The sequence below is a fragment of the Melospiza melodia genome, chromosome 4, assembly GCF_035770615.1.
Source record: "Melospiza melodia melodia isolate bMelMel2 chromosome 4, bMelMel2.pri, whole genome shotgun sequence".
In the NCBI taxonomy this organism is placed as follows: Eukaryota; Metazoa; Chordata; class Aves; order Passeriformes; family Passerellidae; genus Melospiza; species Melospiza melodia.
In genome coordinates this window covers 20683459-20706844 of record NC_086197.1, presented here as the reverse complement: position 1 = coordinate 20706844, position 23386 = coordinate 20683459, and the positions used below count along the sequence as shown (strand labels likewise).

At 40.8% G+C, this 23386-nt stretch overlaps 1 protein-coding gene across 4 annotated transcripts in view; it reads right to left on the bottom strand.

The window, feature by feature from the left end:
• Positions 1–23386, bottom strand: part of RASSF8 (Ras association domain family member 8) — a 73346-nt gene that overhangs the window by 37741 nt on the left and 12219 nt on the right. Inside the window, exon 3 of one of the 4 annotated variants that reach the window (XM_063154175.1) lies at positions 14756–14885. The exons of the other annotated variants lie outside the window; for them this stretch is intronic. The gene's annotated coding sequence lies outside the window, so the exon portion shown is untranslated. The remainder of the gene's footprint in view (positions 1–14755; positions 14886–23386) is intronic. 4 annotated transcript variants of the gene reach the window in all.

Here is a 23386-nt window from a genome sequence, read left to right as displayed (position 1 = left end):
AAGGAGAACATGTGAGATGTGGTTATTTTTAAGCCTTCACAACCAAACATTTTCCGAGTTATATTTTAAAGGAACATATCTATTATGTGTAACTCTACATGGGAACTTTACAGAGTGCAGCACGGAAAAACAGCCATAAATCAGAAAAATTTTCCACTAGTGTTTCAGCATCTCCTCTACCACCACTGTCAGACACTGAATTTTGTCTAGACAAAATGTTTGTCTCCTAATATCTGTCTGATGGAAAGATGTAATAAGTACCAACTTCAGCATAAGAACATCATAAGAGTTCAGAAAACAACAAAAACCTCTTAAAGATCTGGAAAGAAGGGAGGTCTGTAAAACACTAAACCATGCACACCATGCATCAAAGTCCTACAGAAGTAATTGCATCTCTCATTATAGCCCAAAACTCTACAATAGGACATTCAGGAGCTCCAAAAGTCTCAGGCACATATAATTTTCACCACGACTGACCCGATATGCAGCTTTCATTCACAAACTAATATTAATTAAATTTCTGGGTTGCCACAGTATGTTTTTGTGATGTTTTGTGCTTTCCACTCTGCAGATCCACTAACGTTTACTAACAGTTCACATGAGCCTTTTACTCTAGCTCTGAAATGAACAGAATAATTTTTGGTGAGTTTATGTCTCTCAGCTGAGAAGCAGTAATTTAACAGAAGGAAGATATGCTTATTAAATCTCCTTAATGCATTTGATTGCAGTTCCATTAGAGAACATTCCTTTAAGTTCTCTACTCAGGTTATTCACCACATAGTCAAACAGTCATAGAAAATGCAGAACATTCATCTAACCCAACACATCAGGTCAAATCACCAGCACTTGAGCCCCAGTTACTTACCAACCCCCACTTACACATGTTAGATTAGGAAAATAAATCTGGTTTTAGGATACAGATGGTGAATTAATTAGTTAATCCAGAGGGACAGATGTTTGAATTTTGCTGAGGGAGGGAGAGATAGAGAAGAGAGAAATAATCACCTCCCCCCAAAACTATGAAAACTCAGCTTTGAGATGCTAAAAGTTGTCTTCACCTACTGCAAACCGATCAACTGCAAATACACAAATAGTAAACATTTCAATTACCCCTGTTTGTTAATTACCCCAGGACACTTTATACAGAGAAGAAGAGTGGATTCTGAGCCTGAGAGTGGAGTGGCCATGATGCTGATCCAGCAGCAGGGACTGACACTTCCAGTCCAACAGAGCCACATTATCTGCAGCTCTACTGAAGCCCTAAAGCTCCTCTCAGACCACTCTGCAAACTGAGTGGGAAGGAGTAAGGATAAGAGCCACATTCTGTCCTTAGGGACCCCTATTAAATCAGATTCCCAACATCAGCCACTTCCTCTTTGTTTTCCTCAAGCCATATGGCTTCCTGACAAAAATCTGTACAAACAATAAATCCATTAATCAACCCACTGCTGGAGGAAAAGGCTTTTCCCCCCCCCCCTTCCCTTAATCAATCCAGACATTTTCATGGAGATGTTTTATGTATTTTATTTTATGAAAGTCCCAAGGAAAATACTCAAGTGGTCTTTGTTCTCACTCTGCAGCCCCAGTTCCAGTTCATGCTTGTGGAAGGAGATCCTCACATAAAATGCAAAGAGATACAGGCACAGAAAGAAGTCAGTCAAACCAACAAGAAAGGAGTCCAGCCTAGTTGAATCTTAGCAGGGATACAGCATAAATTGCTACCTAGGTTTGCTGGCATATGGTCTCAAAAAAGCAAAAATTACAAAGAAAACATAATTAACTCAAGTAGGTAAAATAAGAGAGGCATTAAAAGTCTATTCCCACAAGGCTCTGAGGAGATGCACACATGCAAATGCCACAAGTAGCTCAAAGGAAGAGCTTCTCTTAAGAGATGGCACAAAAAAGGAATTCCCCACATGCAGGGAATTCAGTGGGAGGGAGGAAAAAGAGAGCAACAAGATTCCTGCCTCTTGTAGGTAGGAGGGAAACTCCCTTTCCAGCAGGTGGAAAGATCTCCCACTCCTCTGAAAGAAGGGAGAAGAACACTAAACCCAAACCTACCCAGGCTCATTCTTTCAGCAAACTAAACATGCACTTGAGGGGTTGCTGGAAATGCAAACTTCCTTTTGATGATCTGTTCCATGCAGGCTTCTCCCAAAACTTCTTTGACTGAACTTTCGTTAGTCAATAGTCTTCAGTGCAGGAGGATTGGGAAGAACAAGAAGTTACTCTACAACTCAGGTGGTCTCTTGCAGTCACACATTTCTAAAGGAACTGTGACCCTTCCCCTCACATGGAAAGAAAACAAGACTGGCATGGTAACAAATCTTTTTACCTTAAATCATGTTTTACTTTCTTCACAGCTTGGTCTACAGCTTACTGGATGACCAAAACTGTTCCACAATTTATGTGAGCAAAAACAACCCTCTGTTGAAATGAAGTTCAGGAAACACAAAGCAGCTTATGACATTGACAAAGACCTTACACAGAAAGAGCATTTAAAAAGGTGTGAAGTTCACTTTTCAAAAGTTGGAGTGGGGCTGGTTGTTTGGTTTTGGTTTTTTTTTTTTTGGGGGGGGGTGGAGAGTGGTGTTTGCAATTTTTTTTAAATACAGGAAAGCAGTATTCTTGATTAAAGGCAGGAAATCTTTGAAATTACATCCCTTTCTGTCTTTGTTGAATTAAGTAACAATTAGCCACAAAGAAAAAAAAAGAGCTGAGAAAGTTTGAATCATTATCTCCAAGGAGACACATCTGTAATGTTAACAAGGTCAGAACATTTCAGTCAGTTCTTGTGGGTAATAGGAGATACAACATGTTAGCTTCTGTTCCTATCAAGGCAATGACAACACTGAAAGACTGCATATATCACTTGGAGCCTACACCACTATGAATTATTGGCCTTGAGGACACAGCCTAGAAAGACACAGCATCATATCCAAAGCACAGACGGATTTGTGGATGCCTTGAGGTAGTGATGAAAGGTGTGTTTGTTTTGGACAGGGTGGTAAGGAGGATCAGGTGCTGCCAGCTGGGGAGGCCTTTTACCACATCTGGGGCAGATGGTCCCAATTATCTTCTCATCACTGCTAATCAGAAGTCATCCTTCAGCAGCTATATAATAACCTATGTAAAAATAAACCTGGGAATGGTGTTTGGCTTCTAGCAAAGGGAGAGCATGCCTGTCACAAGTCAGTCAGTGCAGGCAGCATCCTGTCTTGGAACTCATTTACAAGCCTGGGGTATGAAGCTCTGCAAGTGCAACACAGTGTCTTCACATCAGGTCTGAAAACAGAACACAGGTAATGCTGATAAGAAAACTCAGGAGCACACCAGTGGGGAGGGAAAGCCAGTTCTCTCTCCTGCCAGCTCACTCTTCTGCCCTTTCTGACCCTATTGATAAACAGTATGTGCTCCCAAATTAACAGGATCTTAGCACACTGCCCTGGCTACTGCTCTTACCTACAGGGACAAAACTGATCCAAACTGGAAGCAAGATATATTATTTGGAGATTATAAAGAGCATCAAGCTCTTCATGTCTTCACTGACTGAAGCCATTTGTTCATGTCCTCACTTGACTGTCAAAGGTGGCCAGTCATAATGAGATCAAAAAAATTTATTGCCTCACTTCCTGAGCAACATAACACCTCAAATAGAATTGAGAAAGGATTTGTCCAGCCCAGACTTTACTGCACCATTAAGTCCCATACCCTGTATGGGTTAGCAAGAGCAACACCATTTACATTCCAGAAAAGAAGGTGCTTCTTTGTGACTGCTATTTAGCTCTTCTCAGGAAGAGAAAAAAAACTGCTGAACTTCAAATTCAGCTCTGAGCTACTCCTTATTTGCCCACAACACTGCATCTTAGTTCTTTAAGCTCTACTGTGGTGTTGAAAAGCAAGCGCTACAAAAAACCATGTTGACACATAAACCAAGAAGAGTGAAATTAAAATTATAAAGCAGCTTGATGTAAAAGAAAAGTCTTGACTGAGATCTCCAGAGTTCTGCCTGTCATTTGTCTCCTTACAAGTACGTGAAGGGCATCTGCTTTGCAGGAACAAGAGATTTGAATTCTTTTAATATATTTCTGAGCCTTTAGAGTTACAGTTGTTGAGAAAAGAGAAGAAGAAAAACACTTGAAGTTATTTATTTTCTTTTTGTTTAAACAACACAGCCAAGAGAGCCCTGGCACATGAGCTCAGAGGACATCAGAGCAGAATACCCACAGGTAGAGCATGTTGCTTTCACTTCCTCCAAATGAACAATTCATTTTGCAACCCCTGTGATTAAAGCCCATGGAACCATTACTCCAGGATGAAAAGGGGGTGCTGACAGAGCAGAGAACCATCAGAGCTCACCCACAGACTCACCTGCACGTCCTACTCTACTCCCTCATCCTCGCAGCTGCGCCTGAAAAACACTGAGGGAATTGCACAGAAACCAGGAGCTTCTCTTCTTGTCAACAACAGCACTTTGTTCCAACACAGGAGGCACTGGGATGTCACGCTCACTGACAGGGGGAATGCTTTCCTCTGCTCCCTTCAGCAGCCCTGGAAGCAGGATGCTTCCACCAAGCTGCTGATGAGAGGATTCCCTCCCAAAACACTGCCCTGGCCACACTGCTGTGGTTCCACACAGTCAGGCTTACTTCACAAGGTAATTATTCAACAGAACAACAGAGAAAGTCATGGCAATAATTTGCTTTGTTCTTGAAAACTTCTTCACTCACAGTCAAACCCAAGCCTGCCCTTTGATTTAAAGGGAGCAGCTCCCTCACTTTACATTCCTGCCTTACCTGCACAATTTCACACTTGACTACTAATTCTTCAAACACAGCAAACTCTTGCCATACCTACCTATGACTAAGTATTTTGCACTGGTTCTCAGAAAAGCATGTAAGAGAAAGCATATTTAAAGAAAAGGAGCAAGAGACTGAGTAATAGAGTCAAGCAGCATCTAGCAGAAGCCAGGATTAGGCCTGGGTATTCACCTACCGACTGACCTGTTTGGGTTGGAGGTTAGCTCTTGTTATTAATCCTAGTGGTCAGAACTACAGGAAGGCATTTTAAAGGAACAATTCAAGTTCAAACATGTACTTCATTATCATGCACATCTCTGAAAAAGTACAGTTGGGCAAGTCATCCAGGTATTTAGGCAACATAAAAGGAGTAGCACACAAAAATAGAAGTATAATGACGTGGCATTTGTTTTCATTTCTTTTCTTGAGGATATCTGACAGTAACTTAAAAAAAAATAATGGAATAAGATTTTGATTTATTTCCATTTGTGTAGTTAAAACCATGTAGAACTAATGAAAAACAAACCCAAATCTCCCTTTCCAGAGGAGCTGTGGCTGCCCCATCCCTGGAAGTATCAAAGGCCAGGCTGGATGGGGCTCAGAAACCTGGGATAGTGGAAGGTGCCCCTGCCCATGGCAGGGGTAATGGAAGATGGGTTATAAAGTCCCTTCCAACCCAAGCTATTGAAAGAGTTTATGATTCCTTTACCACTGAGCAAGTGTCCCTGCCAGCAGAATGGCTGCACTGGTGGCAAACCAGTGGCTCACCATGCAGCCTGTATCTGCAGTACAGCCAGAACACAACAGCCCCCCCAGTCTGCTCACAGTCTATACCACAATTCTTGAGTAAACAATGCTCCACTTTCCAGGCACTGCCAGACAGTTCCCATTTCCACATCATATCAATTTATAGGCAATTCTTGAGAGCCTGCTCTATTTTTGATAATAATGAAAGACTGCTGCTATCTTTGCAGGTACAAGCCCTGTTCTGCTTCTCTGGGTTGTTTACACAGCATCCCTTTGTGTCATGATTTAGCCTGGTTTTGTATGAGCACCAAGGTAGGTTAGTTTGCAGAGCCCACATCAGGAGCATAAAATAATTAAGATATCAGGATTAAACAGTCACTGTTTGTAAATTCAAATTGGTTCCATTTAGGATTAACCCAAGCTAGCAAAAACATCCAGTGTCAAGTCAGTCTCGTCTGTAACATCAGCAGAACATTTAACATCACTCTGCATTTCCAAACAACCCTTTCAATATGAGACAGCTCTCACCCAAACCAGTGATTTTCCAGAAGGTCTAAAGGTTAACTTCAATTACCCTTTTCTTGGAAAGGAGTCACAAGCCACTGCTAATAACCCTGATTCCAGACTTAGAATTGCACAGGACAAAGCAAAGCATTTAAGCCAGGGCTCTCAGCAGCAGCAAAACCTGGCAGGTGACAGAGAAATCCAGCCCCTGTTCCAAAGGCCTGCAGTGCTCTCTTTTGTGGCTGCCACCTTGCAGGCAGTGCACTGTGCAGCCTCCCATCTGATTCCACAAACTCTGTTTCCAAAGCACACAGCTCCACTGACACTTGAAAGCAGAATTCTGCACTGTACCGTTCTCCCTGCCTGCTCCATTTCTGTCTGGCCCATGTGGCACCCCTCAGTTCTGAGTGAACTGGGTCAGCAATCAAACCCATATTTGTAAGAGCCAGAAGCGCACAAAGAGTCCAGCAATATGCATGAGCCAATGAAACTACACTGCTGAGAGGATAAAAGGAGCCTGTGAATTCCTCCCTGGCCATGCCAGCGCTCATCCACAAGGAAAGGACCTCATCAAGACAAACAATTTTCACTCATGAGAGCCATCAAAAGCCCACCTCTTGGTTCTGCTTTTGCACACAAGACAAAGTGCTCAAGGGCCAAAGAGATACATTATCATCAATACATTAAGAGATCTTTATTTGAGATGATGTCTTGAAAACAACTTCATTAATGTATGTGAAATATGGAAAAATGGACAACAACATGTAGTTTTTCTTGTTTATGTTGAAACACCCTCAAAGTAACTCAATTTCAGTATAAGAATAATGCAGTAAGTTTGTTAAGCAATAATTTCTTTCAGGTAACTTGTGTCTGAAAACAGCTTCCCTGTAATGAACTTCAAATGTCTTTAAGTGAAAGCACACAGTGGCTAATAAGAGGTAAAATACTGAAGTGTGCAGCTGTTACATGTTTCATGGCTCAGATGGCACCTGCAGAGAGCAAAGCCAGGCCTGAAAGCTTGCATATTTCCAGCTTGCTCCACAAGCATTTGTCCTTGGGGAAGAGGAGTACCCTCCACCAGTCCTTCATGCCATGTCCCTGTCCTGTTCACTGTGTTCCTCTCCCAGAGTGTGTGAGGAAATATTATCAGGATTATAATACCCCATTTCTTAGTAACCAGCCAAAGAAATGCACATCTTACAGCAGCTACTGATATTATATAACCACAGATTTCTTTTCATGTGGAGCTGTAATCTCTCACTTCATTATGTAGTCAAATGACAAACTTCCTTTTTCTTTCCTTGCAATTACCCATGAGTCAATGGAAGACAAACATGGAGCTGATTTTTGCTGGATTTACCACATTCTGTCCAAGGAAATTTAATCAACCCTCTGTGCAACAAATTCCAGGTACACTTGGACCTTGCACAGGTGCAAGTGTAAGGCAAATGTGAGAGACAAAATTTAATTTCTCTATTGCAACTCACTGACTCCTTCCCAAACAGCAGGAAGTAAAGCCACAGCATTTGTCTCTCTTGAGACTTAGGAGAAACCCTGCAGAAAGTGATCAAGGCACAGCAGTTTCAGAACTAATTACAGTCTCTAGCTGGACACTTACTGGTTGTTAATTAGCACCTGGGAGAGACAAGGGCCAACTTATCAGCTACCAGGAAACGCAATTGATACCATAAAAGTCTTTGAAAATTTATTTATTTATTTAATAGTATAAAGGTATATAACAAACTCTTGCTTCATCTACTACAAAACTTAATCTTTGTCATTGGCAACACAACACTTCAAAGGTCACTAATAATCAAGAAGAAAGCAACACTTCACTGTCCAGTTCTACCATTCAGCTTATGGCAAAGACTGGTGCTGCCACTGTTAAATCCATCTCCTCACATCTCAAACCAACGGAGATGCTAAATGTAAAGAATTAATTTTAATGTAAACATTAAAACCAAGTTTTCTTATACATGATCCCTAACAGTCAGTACTTGAATTCTCTGAAAAAGGTGTATTTTTGGGGGTGACATGCAGGGCACGGAATGGGAGACAAGGAAAAGCTACTGTAATAGATGACTGCTCAAATCTACTAGCTCAAATAAAAAAAGGAAAGCAACCACAAAAAGGTTTTTAACAACAAAGAAGATAACGGGCTGGTTAAAAAATACCTTGTGCAGCAAAGTGCAAATAAATGTATACAGCTTAGTGGCATCCCAACCTGTGGCAGGGGGTTTAGACCAAGATGATCTTTAAACTCTCTTCCAACCTAAACCAGTCTATGATTCTAGATAACTAGACTCTCCAAGCACTGGAACAGTGAAATGAGAGAAAAATCTTCATATACACAAAGCCATCTCTTCACAAGATCTTCAAAGCAGGGAATCCTTTCTTTTTTAAATTTTCCTGACTAATAAAGTCCTCACATTAAGTCCAGAGTCAGACCAAGGCAGAAGTCAACACTTTTATTGAAAGACCCTTCCTTACAGTTTAACAACCACTTACTGACTTGCTTTTTTGGTTGCTTGGTTTTGGTTGGGGACTGTCAGACTCCTTTCCTAAAATTGAATGTTCAACATAAGCCAGACAAAATGGAAAGATTTCTTCAGAGTTCAAAAGCAGGACTGAGATCCTGCTGCCATTAGCAAAAAAACAGGAAAATAATCAAGATAGAGAAAAGCAGCAATAAAGCCCATTGTGCCTGTTCCTGTTTTCAGACTTCTGTGGAACTGTCTCTCTCCTGATTTGGAGCAGTGGCCAGCAAAGCCCCCAAATTCCCTTTGAAAAGGTTCCATGCATTCTGAATGTGGGAGGTCCAACTGCAGTTCAAAGCCAGAGAGCTGCAAGCACACGAGACCAGCACGTTGTAAAGATCTACTGATACCTTTCAGAGTCCTGCCCAGCCAAGGCAGACCTGAAGCCAAGTGCCCAAAAAAGGGCTGTCCTGGTCTGCTGATACACGACACTAAGTCTGGCTCTTTTGATGACTTTGCCATTCTTTCTGTGTGTTTTATCAAAGCTCTTCTTTCAATCACATCTAGAAACAGTTTTATAAGTTCTCCTCCCCAAACACAATTGTTTGCAATACTGCAAACATTTTGTTTCAAGGCATTACAAATCTAATTCACAGAGTCACTGAATGGCCTGGAATAGAAAGAACCCTAAAGATCATCCTGTCCCAGGCCCATGAGCAGGGACACCTTCCATTACCCCAGGTTGCTCAGAGCCCCATCCAGCCTGGCCTTGGACACTGCCAGGGCTAGGGCAGCCACAGCTGCTCTCAGCAACCCATGTCAGGGCCTCAGCACCCTCACAGGGAACAATTTCTTCCGGATATCCCATATAACCCTGCTCTCTGTCAGTGTGAAGCCATTCCCCCTTGTCCTGTCACTCCAGGCCCTTGTCCAGAGTCTCTCTCCATTTTCCTGTGGGCTCCCTTCAGGCACTGGAAGGCCACAGTGAGGTCACCCCAAAGCCTTCTCTTCTCCAGGCTGAACAATCCCAACTCCCTCAGCCTTTCCTCCCAGCAGAGCTGCTCCATCCCTCTGATCCCCTTGGTGCCTCTCCTCTGCACTCTCTCCAGCAGCTCCCTGTCCTTCCTGTGCTGGGATTTGGAGATGATTTTAGTTAACACTGACTCAGATCCCATCCAAATTACACCAATTCTGATGAGCTCTCACACTTTCAATTTCCAGAATCTCAATGAAAACCAAGAAACAGCTAATTAAAGCCTTAGTTAGGTTAGCTTCTTCCCTGGGGGCAAATGGAATCCACCTACACACAAAACTTAGAAAACAGTCAATAGCAAAGTGTAAATATTGCCTGAAACTAGCACAATCAATGAAACAACTTTTGAAACTGCAAATGTAACAAAAAGGCTGAACAGAATGTTTTAACCTTCTTTGAAAATGACAAAGACTAACAATGTTAAAAGGCTTTTGGAGGCTAAGAGATGCACAGCTTTTTTCTAGAAAAAGTCTAATGCCAGCTCATTTTAAAATACTGTCTTGCTATTACATCCCAACAGCAGGTGGGTACACAATAACACCAGAGAGCTGAGACACAGAAACAACCAAACTGAGAGCACAAGGCTTGCATAGTGACCAAACTCCATGACAAACCCACAGGACAGCACTACCTCCCTCAAAATCATTTCAGAAAAACATCTGGTTTTCTCCTTTATGTTTCATACCACTTAGTGAAAAGCTCAGAAGACACCAAGTGATGAAACCACCTGAACAAAAAGCTCAGATCTTGGGAGTACTTATCCCATGACAAGATAGCTGGGAGCTGAACAAGAAAAATCCTCACTAAGTTTTCTGTATTTACTCAAGACACATACAGACCAGGAATTTGCTTGGCTTGTTCATCCCTTTGCTAATTCCTACAAGGACACAAGACAATTCCACCTCCAAAGAAACCAGCACAAACCAGTAATTACCTCAACATGCCTCAATGATGCCCTTAAGCAGGCAAATATTTCCTCATGGAAATGCAATAAAGGCATCTAAAATTCCACTGGGCAGAAACAATTATCACCAGAAGGTCTGCATTTATATTCCTTCTGTGGTGTGCTTTCTTGTTGCACCATCAAGTGCAATCTGCACAGCTTACTCTTCAAGTTAATGCTTTGTGGAACAAAACACAAAGAACACTCAGTTATTAATAATAATCCTTAAGTATTATGTTAAGAACACACCAACTCAGTTGACTTAGCATAGTTATGCATTAAAATGATCAAAAGCTTTAAAGGACATTTATGTAGTTTCTAAGATTAGCCAAACACTGAGTGCAAATCCCACTTCATGGTGAGAAAATGGGCCACTTCTCTGTACATTAACAACATCTTAATTTTTGGAGTTAGAAGGCACATTCAAGCATTTTTACTAGACACTGCTGTTTATAACCACTGGACAACATCTGAGTTCAGGCAATCTCTTCAGCTGGAAGAGACACCTATAGCAATGAAAATTTTATTCAGCTTCATAAAAAAGCATCAACCTACAGCACTCTTTATAACATAATACACCAGTTGCACACAGTATTAAATTCACCTGCAGTGATTGAGAATCCTGTTTGCTGACAGAAGCTCAAAAAATAATTCATTTTTCACCTGATAGATTACAGCCAAATCATTCTATACTGTAGACTGGTTCTCTGCCACGGCACCAACTCCCTGTGTTGAGACTTCTTTCTCTTCATATTTCTGATATCAAAGTTTCAGTTGGAACTGCTGCTTAGGTAACTTCTGGAACTCTATAAACAAAACAACATTCTACAAATTGGTTATGAGGGACTAACCTTGACTTGCCAGGTGGATGCTCTGTGCTAAAGAAAACACAGAGCAATGGGGTGCCAGTGCCAGGCAGAAGCACTTTTAAATTCTCACCAAAAAGATCTCTTTTGCTCCCAAAATCTACCAGTTTTGGATTAATACTACTTTGCAAAATTTCCTCCAGGAACACTGTAGCTCCTTGTTCTTTGTGTTAGTCCAGGTCTGCAAGGCACCAAGGAAAAGAAGAGATGTAGAGGCCAGGTAAGCAGTTTTAAAATAATTCTGTATGTACACGACTATCACAGGAAAGCTGGTAATTCTGGCAAAGGACACAAAGCATTCCATCAGGTTTTAGATTTCTCCAACATCCACAGGAGGCACACAGACACAAGGGGAAAAACCAACAGGAAACAAAACAACACAAGGCTTCCACCACTGTGCTACACAGGAATCAAACATGACTCACTCACTGCTTATCTCAGCCTCCTATCAGCATTTCCAGGAGCAAGCCTTCCCTGACCACAGGTAACAGCCTGCTAGAGCTGATGGGAAAATCTAATAGCTGACCCACACACAAAAAAACCAAATCCAAAACACAGCCACACCATGAACCAAACCTTAAAAAGATTTGACACACCACAAGGAGAACGTGCTGCTAAAGGAATTAAGATATCCACACCCCACTGTGCTGGTGGTAGAGACTCTGTTCTTCAGGCATTCATTCACCAGGAAAATAGGAGAGCCACTAATGGAGCAGGAGTTCAGCAGGACAAAAAAGCATTATACAACCTGGAACAACTTTGCAAGTGATGCAGAGAGGCTTTGGAAATCCAGATGTTCAGCAAAACAGCCCAGGAGTGCCATATTCCCAGGCACTGGATGCACCAATGCTCGTGGTACCTTCTCTGCAGAAGGCAAGTGCAGAGTGAAACACTACTTTTTTTGTTTCAGAAGATGAATGAAAGTTTAATTAGCCCAGATCTTCAGAGGAGGAAGCTAAATTTTTTAAAGCCATGTCCAACAGTGATGAGGATTAGGAGTAACAAGAGTTATCTATATTTGATGCGTAGCTGAGGAACAAAATTATCAAACTCCACCAACATTAATACAACCAGACACTCCTGTTGTTCATTTTTCTCAGTTACATTGTAGGAAGTACTTTTTAAAATTATTATTATTTGAAAATAGAAATAATATTTCTCTACTATTTATTCCACTCATTTTTGTCCTTCTTGCCCTTGAGATTCATTTGATGTTGAAAAGCACATACTTTGCATAGGACATAATACTCCATATGAGACCAATTACTGGATTTTACTAAAAGTGACCTGGCATCACCATGAAATTATTTCTTTGCTATACAAAATATTTTTAAGATGGATATAAGATAAGAGAAAAAACATTGGTTCAGTCACCTCTGAAAGAACTCATTATAATAAGAGAGTGCATACACATAAGACATTTCACCAAGCTATCATATTCACAATAAAAACCCCACCATATAACACAACCCCCATATTCTTTATGTTTCATTCTTGGAAACACAACTTTAAAAAAAATTAAAAAGCAGTTTTTAGAATGAAGCCTCCAAAGCCACTAAAGCTGCAATGTTAACATCCCAGTATGCTGTTATGCAATCCTTAATAAATAAGTTTTGGAAACACATTAAAATCAGAATCAGCATTTTCTTGACAGTTTGCCATTAACAGACACATAATTTCATTTCTGCCAGTGTAGCAAGCTGGTAGCAATCCAACTAAAGAGTTATTCCATTTCAAGCTTGTTTCCTACCCAACATTAGGTGAAATTGGTTTACATTACTTGACTAATGCAGTACAGGCAAGACTCCTGTCACTTGACCATAAGAGTGCCTCATACACTGGATATTATTGCATAGCTGACACAAAAATATAGTTTTAATGTAATAATATTGAACATTGCAGCACCCTATGTCCTAGAAAAGCCCTTGCCCACAGCAGCAGCTTTGCCATAGATGAAGTCTGAGGTGTAGATGAAAGCCCCACGGGGAAACCTGAAGGGTAGATAGAACACACCCAGACCATGATTTCCCCACAGAAATATTTGCTTTCATTGCACCATTTTGAACTGGAAGTTCATTCATCAAAACAAAGCTGTGTATTTGGTAAATAAACTTCTTGTGCATTTTTTAATCCAAAAAGAAGCAAAAATTGGACTAAATGGAGAGTTCAGAAAGATCCACATAAGCATAAAGCAGAACAGGTGGTGCTCTGAAGTCACAGCAATAATGCACAGCTACAAAAAGCCTCACCCAAAATCAACCTGAAAAACACGAGTGGAGTGCCTGTGGTACACTGCATTGAGTAATCACAGTGGTTTGGCTTGGAAAGGACCCCAAAAATCATCTTGTTCCAACCCATTCCCACTACCCCAGGTTGCTCAGAGCCCCATCCAGCCTGGCCTTGGACACTGCCAGGGATGGGGCAGCCACAGCTTCTCTGGACACCCTGTGCCAGGGCCTCACCACCCTCACAGGGAACAATTTCCTCCTAAAATCTGTTCACCATCATTCAGACTATTTTAGCTGTTATTGCTGCAGGAAGGGGAGGATCAAATCTCTCATCTCTATTTGCAGCAGGAAGAAATAGCCCATGTGCAATCCAGTTCAGGGCTGCAACAGATGCATATCCAAGTACAGAACCAGCACTGCTGCACCATGTGAAAGCAGCCACCAAGCACCCCAAAAGGCAAGTTACAATGCACTTACAGAAGGGAAAATCCCATTTTTACACACCATATGAAGGAAAACAGACTAAGCAATGGCTTGACACCACTGTTAAGCTCTAAGAATGTTTCGTGTTATAAAATCAAAGCAGGACACAATATCTCAAATAGCTCTTTAGACTCTAAAAGGAATTATCATTTGGAGCATAGAGGCTGATTCTGTTCAGCCAGCCACATTAATTAAATACACACTGCTAAAATTAACCTGGAACTATGCACAGTGTACACTGTCATAAAGGGGTGCAGGGGAAAACCATCATTTTGAGACATATGCCCATAAACCAACCATAATTACTATTCTAAGGACTTCAGAACTGACTTCTTATGCATATTAGTTGAAAGGCCAAAAGCTATTTTTACAGCATGATTTATGGTCTCCATAAACCCTAAAAAGCTAAGATTTAGAGCTAAGTCACAAGGCAAAACCAATTTTTTAACCCAAGGCGTTGCTCTCATCAGCAAGGGGAGCTCCACATGTCCTCCAAGTCAGGAGTTAGAAGTCACCATTTTCCTCTGGAAGCAAATCTAACTGCAGATCTGCCCCCACCAACATCCCCGTGGGTTTGAGAGGTGTGAGAGAGGTGGTTTTGTCTGCTGCTCACAGCACAGTACGTGAAACCCTTACACAAAGTAAAATCAGTCACACTCAAGTACAAGCCCTTACCTGTTTTATGGATAGAATGGCCAAATGTCTGTGACCCAGAGCATCCTGAGGGCTTCCCTTTTCACTCAGCTGTGTTACAACACAAGGCTATGACATGCTGCTGGGTTTTTTCCATCCTCAAACAAGGATTCTGGGGAAAACAAGTATATTCTGAGTTCTAATGAGGTTATTTTTTAATGCCATTAAAAGCCACTTGACCAGGACTGAGTGTGTGCTAGATAATGGATCAGAACACTCTTTACAGTAATTCAATTACAACATAACTCCTTGAGCCTTCTAAAAATAAGGAGTATAATGGAAGGAGAGTGACTATTGGTGAGCAAACTGCGTCCAAGAATGACGTGAATGAGAATCTCAGCTCTAAGATTCTGGGTGGGACAAGAAGCTTCTTGCAGCCATCAACAATGGACTACTACCACCAGAAATCAGACTTTATTTGTTTATATGTGATTGCTTTTATGTTTATTATCCACACATATTACATGAAGGTGGACAAGATTTCAGCCTTTCTGTATTTCTAAAGTTATTTACCTGCATCATGGCTTTCTGCATACAATGAGCAGAGCCTAGGTAACAAAATCCCTGGTAAACATAATCTGTTATGCTCTAACTGCTTTAAACAGCATGGACAGAAAACCATTTTCAATGAGAACAAGATAACTCTCACTTGTGAAAAGAATGAAATCTCACAGGATTTTGAGCTAGTCAGGAATGACACACTTCCTTACACGAGGCTTTCAGGCACTAATACTCATCTTTTCCATTATTACTGATTTTAAATTCTTTTTTCTTGAAATCTGTGACCTATATAAGTGGTGAGAAGTCAAGTAATCATAGAAGAACTGAGCACCAGGCAGGAAACAAGCAGCTGAATAATTGCCCAGCTGGGCATACAGATATCCTGTGTTGATCCTTTAAATAACACCCATGACACAGGAAGAGAAGCTGTGCTGAAGCTTCATTCAGGTTTTCATATTTCTCCATTTAAATTCATGTACAAGATCAGAAACACCAGCACAACAAAAAAAACTTTTGCATGTTAAAGCACCTCCTCAAGTAACATTTCAAAAGAAGATTAGAAGCTCCATTGGATTACTTTATGCTCCTGCATTTAGTTGCAGGTAGTTTGGGAATGTTCTCCCTAAATAAAGGTTTATTACCTTGCACATGTACCTTTTTTAGAACTTGTCTTTAGCTTTTAGACTCACTGATTGCTGGAACAGAGAACAGAAGCCTTTGCCAAATTATCATTATGGCAACACCTTTCAAACATAAGGCAAATTTTCTAATACAAACAAATAAGATTTCTTGGCTTTACAGGTAGCATCAGAATTATTTAATTATGCTAATTTCTGGCTATTTCTCTCATAAGCCTGTATCTGTGCTGTAAGAAAAAATCCAAGTCTCTTTGTCCCAGTTCCTGCTTTACACTGGAAATTCCAATCAAATTCCAGCCATCACAGCAGGGAAGAGTTGCCCACATTTTAGAAAGAACCTGGAACCTTCTACCTGAAGACAGACAAGGCCATCAGAGCAGTGATACTATGTGTTCCTCCCCTTAAACAAGCCTGCCATACTGCACCTAAAAAAGCACCTGGAATTAAAGATAACCAGGCAGAAGGATGGATCTCCAGCAAATTCCAGCTCATGACAGAATAGCATGTGCAAATCAAATGATCTTCTCTTTTCATACTTCTGCCAGATAAAAGAAATCTTAAAATGCACAAAATTACATCTAAGTTCTTAATAGTAAACAATTTTTTCCTTAAATGTTTGGAAGACATCTCTTCCAAGATGTCAGGCAGTGCTTCAGAACCACCTTAATCATTTTTCAAAATCAAAATGGCACCTTGCTGTAACTTATTTACAAAGCTGAAAGCTTAGGGGGTTTTTTATTTTTGTTTTTAAAGTGGCCCTATTTATCTACCAAAAAGATATTACCTTCTTTCAAACTGCACAAAAAAAGTAAGAGGAGCTCTCTCCTTCAATGTTGTTGTTCAAACACATCCAGTTGTGCTCACAATACAGCACCTATGTGGAAGGTCACCTGCCCTGACTGACAGGTGAACATTTAAAGATTCAGAGAAGGAATTTGAAGTATAAAGCACCCGTTGAAAGCTGGCATCAGTGTTTCTGGTGAAGCTACGTGCAGGATTAACAGAGTTAATAGCCCACAAAGGCACTACTACACTACTTTTACACTACTATTCTATACCACGAAAAAAGTGAAAAAATTTCAGGTTACAAGTCTCTAACATCACACTGCTTCCTCTCACACTCAATAGACTGTTACTGTTGCACTTTCTTGCATGTTAAAGTTACAGAAACACAGAACTGCCAATCCATAAAGAATACTTGCTTTCAAACAGCAGTTGCATTGATTATAATGCTCCCAAAGCAGCTCTAAGCGAAAGCAGAACACTGATAAAAGTATATCTAAATCATTAGCAAGAGTTTCACTTCACCAGCCAAGCTTCAAGAGAAGAAAAGTTACCTTCCCACACTTACTGACTGACCAAAGGACTGCAGGTTTCTGCTCTCAGCTCCACCTCACAGGGGTACATTCTTTAGAGTCTCCACAATCTTGCCAGTTCCACTCCACTCAGAGGCAGGAAGAGCCATCAGCTCCTTCAGGGCATTTCCCAGAAAGTTCAGCTTGCACTGCTTCCCTCCCAGGCCTGGCACAGCCCTCTGTCAGCACACACTCCAGGCAGATCTGGCCTGGCAGCGCTGCTCTGCTGGCAAGGGCAGCACCAGAACTCAGAAACTCTTCATGATGAGCCCCAGGGATGTGTGGATTGATGATGTCTTCAGGGGTAAAGTTGTTGCTGCAGATGGTGTGTGCACAGCAAGGGAGGACACCTGCACTAATGCAGTCAGCTAATTAAATAAATTGGGCTTGCTTCAGCACCTGCAAAACCACACCAGCAATGAAGAAACTATCCCCACTACAAACTATGATCTTAGACATGATGCACATGACAATTCCACTACTAGATAACATGGCACAGGCTCTGAACATTCAGATTTCTTATCTGTAAGCAGCTGAAGTTCAGCATCTCTCAGAAAATAACTGCATGAAGTAATTAGTTATAATTTCTCAGTCTCCACAAAATACATGGTGCTAATGTCCTGACATGACTCTCAGTTCTGGAAGGTTTAGTGTAAGTGAACAATTTTAGTCTCCCCAAAGCCAGCCAGAAGCTGAAGTTGACAAGTGAGTGTACTAAACTTCCAGTTTCCATGGAAATGGAATTTGGATCAGTACAAACAGGGATTTCAGAATTTAAAACCCAATGCTCTCCATCTTCCACTCTCTATTCCTGCATTCATTTTCCTGGGTAATAAGGGGTCAAGAGAGGCACAAATGCCACACACATTTGTGATCCAGTAACTCACCCTGCCTTGTAGCTCCCCATTTTCATTTCGAGGTTGCCAGCCCCTTCTAAACCAGGCATCAGAGCCATCAATTCAGCAGCAGCCAGCCAGACACATTTATAAACACGACAGTATCCCAAAACTGTCCATGTGGGAGGACTGGGCTCCCAGTTACGTGATGCTAATGCACATGAAAGAGCTGATTTACAGCCCATGCTGAACCACCCAGAACAGGGAAGTTGTGCCACACAGCACAATCAGTAACGAAATTCTTCTTTTTATTCTTGCTATGACCCAACAGAACTGCACAGAACTGTGGGATTTTCCAACTGTAAATCTTCAGGGAAGAACCAACAACAACAAAAAAAAGGATATTTCATCACCACTAATGCAACACTCCTGCAGCAGTGGCTGCCTAGGGCTGCAAGGGAGAATTCCAATGGCAAGTGTGCTCACTGGCAGCTAAAACAATTTGCCAATGGTTTTTATGGCTCCTGTTCCTTCTGTTTGGCAAGAGCAGAGGAAGAGTAATTTTCTGGAAGTATTTACATTGATTTTGCAGCTGATGACAACACTCCATCTGCTCTCAGACACTTCAGGGCCTCTGCCAACTTCTTCCCTAATGTGGTGCTTTTATCCAAGCTTTGCCAAGGCTTCTCTGCTTCCTGCACTTCTACCATGTCTGAAGAGGACATTTCAAGTTGAGATGTGAACACCTATCCCATGCCCAAACCCACAGGTCAGCAGATTTCAAATTAACTCCTCTCTTAAGACCATCACCTCCAGAAGCCTGAGGATGTTTCTGATGGCATCAACCAAGATGGCAAAATCCCTGAAATAAAAGGGTCCAGGCCAATGAGAAGCACAGTTTTAAAAGGACATAAACTCATTATTTTAAGAAAAGCCCAGAAGTCCTATGGAAATCAAGATTTTTCCCCTAGCATTTAAATATGTAAGCAAGTACAGCAATATCCTCTCTATGGCAAATAGTGGCCCACCCCAAAAAATTACAATATTTCAGATGCTCGTGCAGCAAGTGCAATTCTACCGACCAAACTTGTGCTGTAAATCAAAGAGAAGGAAGGATTCAGTTTGAACCCCTTTGCCTGACAACTTTCCTAGAGTTAAACATCAAAAGAAGCATAAAAGCAAGTAAAGATTGGGAAGCCTGATTGATTTTTTTTAACTTTAGGGCATTTATCAAGGCAGAAGCATACACAAGTAACTTGGCTGCTGTCTCCAACTTTTATACAATGATCACACTACCTTGATGCTATGCCTTATCACTCAAGATAAAGTAGTCCTAAAAATGTAAGAGCTCATCTTACAGCATCATATAAGTGAAAAATAACCCCCCAAAAGTCACATACAGCATTCTTTTTAAGATGAATCCACCACAGGAAAATGGATTGCAAGGTCAGAGATTCCTGAAAAGTGACTATGACTTTCAGCAGCTCACATAAGAATTGTAAGTATTTAAACCCCCAAGAACTGAGATAAAGAGCATCAGCTTGCTCATGTTTCATTTGAAAATAGGAAAGTATGTTAGTGTGAAATGGCATCCCTAGGAAATAATCCCATCAGGGTAAATGCAGGAAACAAATGCCTTCATCTCTTTTGTATCAGTACATATTTATTAGGCCTGTCCAGAGATAACCAGGATCTGCGGTGTGCAGGTTGGATTCAACATCTAAAGGTTTCTTCTAGCACAACACCTGTCTCAAATTATCTATCCTATTTGCTGACAACCAGAGAAAGGATTACTGTGTTTACAGGCAAATTCTTTCTTCTAACAATTTGCCCTTTTCTTCTCATTTCACTGACCACCTAAATAGGAGAAAAAAGCAAATCACAGCACGTGAAAAACAGGCATCAGCCTCATTCTACTGCTGCAATTTGTCTTTGTTACTTCAAAAACCCAGGACCGTGGTGATAAGCCCAGAAAAAACAATGGATTTGAAATGAGCCTTTTCTCTTCCAGAGCCCCTACAATATGTAAGCAACCTCCTGCTTCAAGTTACAGGCTCAGAGACAAACTCAAAGCTGGAAAAATTTGGAAATGACCAACCTCTTTGCATTTAGGCATTTGACTCAGGTTTGCCTTTGTAGCAAATAAAAGACCAATTCAGCAGCTACATCAAATACAGCAGCTTGTTTTGGCAACCTCGTTTTTAGGAGATCAGATTTAGCTACTCAGCTTTAATACTCTTGGTTTTGAATTAACCATCTGTTCTGTAACATTGAGACAGACCTGGTGAAGTGCAGTGTCAGTCTAAGTGGTCTTGAAGCTAAAACACACAAATACATACATATATATATTTATACATGTGTGTATATATATAATCTGCCCACAGCAGGAAAAAGAGTCCATCAAAATAATACCCAACTTTCCCCAAAAGGAAGCAGTAGTGTTGATTTTTCTATCTATTCTGGGGCTTCATTTTATCTAATTACCAAGAGGAACTTGGTCCAACCCAGCACACATTTTAATCAATTAACACAGAAAGGGAACAACTCCTCGAGGCTTTAGAACAAAAAGACTTGTATTTACAACAGCTGTGGGTCAAAGATCTTAATCTGGGTTCTTTTGAGAAGATTGCCAAAAATAAACATGCTTTTCCACTGTAAATTGCATTTCCACTGCAAAGGAAATGCAAAATTCTCACATGAAAATATACAGTTAGAAAAAGCTCCACAGGCAACAATAGGTATTTTTAAAGTATTGCTGGGAAAATAGGGAAGCTTCTTTTTCCCCATTCAAAAAGACAGATGCAAGTACACAGTTGCTCTGCTATCTAAAGTCCCATCAAAAGAAGACCAGATTTCTAAGTGTTGCTTGACCAGTGAACTTTTAACAAACACTTTAATCAATTGATCCTTTTAAGAGAGTCACATCATCAAAAAGCCATTTATTTCAGCAGGCTACCAACACAAATGGCTGAAAGTTGGCTAAAGCATGCTAAAGAAACACATTACAAGCTCAAGAGTTTCCAGATCTTCAAACACCACCTATATATAAAAAAAGCTCCCAGTAATACCAGTGCACTTCCATGCAGTATCGTCAATTCCAGGGTTTGCAGCTGACCCACTGCAGGAGGCTCTCCACAATCCAGCAGGTCCTACTCCCAAACAAGGTCAGTAATTAGGGCTTACAGGTCCCAGACTGCACTTCAGTGACCTCCAGGACCTGCTACAAGAGCTGCTACAACTGCTTTTACAACAGCTCTGGCCATGAGCCTGCACCTTGGTGTAAGGCTGGCAGCACCCAAACACTACAGGGCTTATTTCAACTCTAAGTATTGCAGCTCCACATCCCAACAGACCCAGCCTCTACTGCAATTAACTCTCCTATTCCCACCTATCTTCTCCAACAAACATTTTAAATCCAATCCAGATTCTGTGTTGCTCCTGCAGACACCCGCTGTGCTCAGAGCACAGCAGCTTCCCATGGCACAGATGGCTGTGACTGCAGAGGTGTTCAGCAGTGGCTCAGTTCCAGCTCTGCCCACCACAGCTGGCACGGGGCCACTGGCTGCAGAACCAGTGCAATACGTGCATATTCAGAGCCCCATGCTCAAATTCCATCAGATCATCACTTTTTAGTAAATAAACTAAGGAGCTAAACCATAAGCTTCCAACACAAGCCAGCAAGCAGTTAAATCAAGTCTTATATTTTACCCAGGAAGGGATGCCAAAATAATTCTCAGGAAACCACCTGAGATACCACAGTGACTCCAAATTTCTATCTAATCCTGATTTTAAAAAAAACCAAAGTTCTCATTAGGGTAGATAACTATTGATGCACATGACCAAAAAAATCAGAAGATGATGCCAGAATACACCACAGTCCTGACACTTCCCTTTAAACCTCCCTGACTCGTGGTGTAAGGTCTATTAAATGAACTTTCAATTTACTAGGTTTTAAATTAAGAATCTCATGATTTTGCAATTCAGGTGCCTTTACATAAATAACTACACACATGCTGTGATATTCAGGTATTTGCCAAAATTTCTAAGAACTGATGCTGTAGTTGCTGACTGATTATGCACAGGTGACCACTCAGTGAGTTTCCTTTGTCTTTACTCCTGCAAAGTTTGATCTAACTCTATTCCATCTATCATTGCCTTTCTCAAGATTACTTCACCTAGAAGTAAAAAATAATGAAGAATTAATTAATTTGTCCCTTTTTCATAATATGTTCAAGCATTGCTTTGCCAGAAAAGAAAAAAAAAATCAATTAACTGAAAGGAGGAAAACCAGATTTCCATGAAAAAGGTACTTCAAGTCACCTACTCCACATCAACTATATAAAAATTATATGACAGTACTTGAGTCAAAGGGGAACCCTTTCACTCAAGAAATAAGATGACAGCAGAGTGGTTTGATCAAGGATTTAATTCCGAGAAAAAAATTCCAGTGGTGTAGCACCTAGTGAAGCACATGATATTAATCACTTATTCCCCTTCAACTTCATTAAAAATCTCTTCTTCTGCTTCCACTTCAAAGCTTCCAGCTGAAAGCCTGATTTGTCCTGTTGGGTCCAGAGTGAGATGACTCTCTAAATCTCAGTCACCATCAGGGAGTGACAGGCTCCTCTGTGACACAAGGCCAGGCACATAAAGGAACGCCCACTCTACTACCCCTTGCAAAAGCAAGCTGGTGTGTGAACAAGCAGCTCTGAAATTCTGGATTCATTACCAGGCATGTATTTTTCCCATATCACCTTACTCAAGTATGTGCATAAACATTCCTATAGAAAAATCTGTAATTTTAACTCCTTGTTAAAAGTCTTACCACATAAATGCATACACTGCATTGTGTTAGAAGTACTTTGGATAAAAGAGTTTTTCCTTCTCTTCTTTATCATCTCTAATATTTCCTATGTTTATAGCTTTTTTTCCAACTCAATAATTCATGGGTAATTTCAATATATTATACATTTATGACAAGTTTCCCTAGAACACAGTTCATCTGCTGCATTCAAGTACAGAATCATTAGATTCCATAAAAAAACCCAGCCGAGAACTTACCCTGCAGTTTAGAGGAAGGTCATAATAACTTGCCCTACTATACCTCTTTAAACAAAGACTCTGCAGCAGCCAGAAAACAAGATGCAAAGAAAATCCTACATATTTTGCTTTTATCCAATTCAAGTGCTGTAAAGATAAGCAAAAAAAAAAGGTTTTTTTTAATTACTTACAAGCAAGGATTTATTTACCTCTCTGGCTTAACTGCTAGCAGTATCAGCAAGG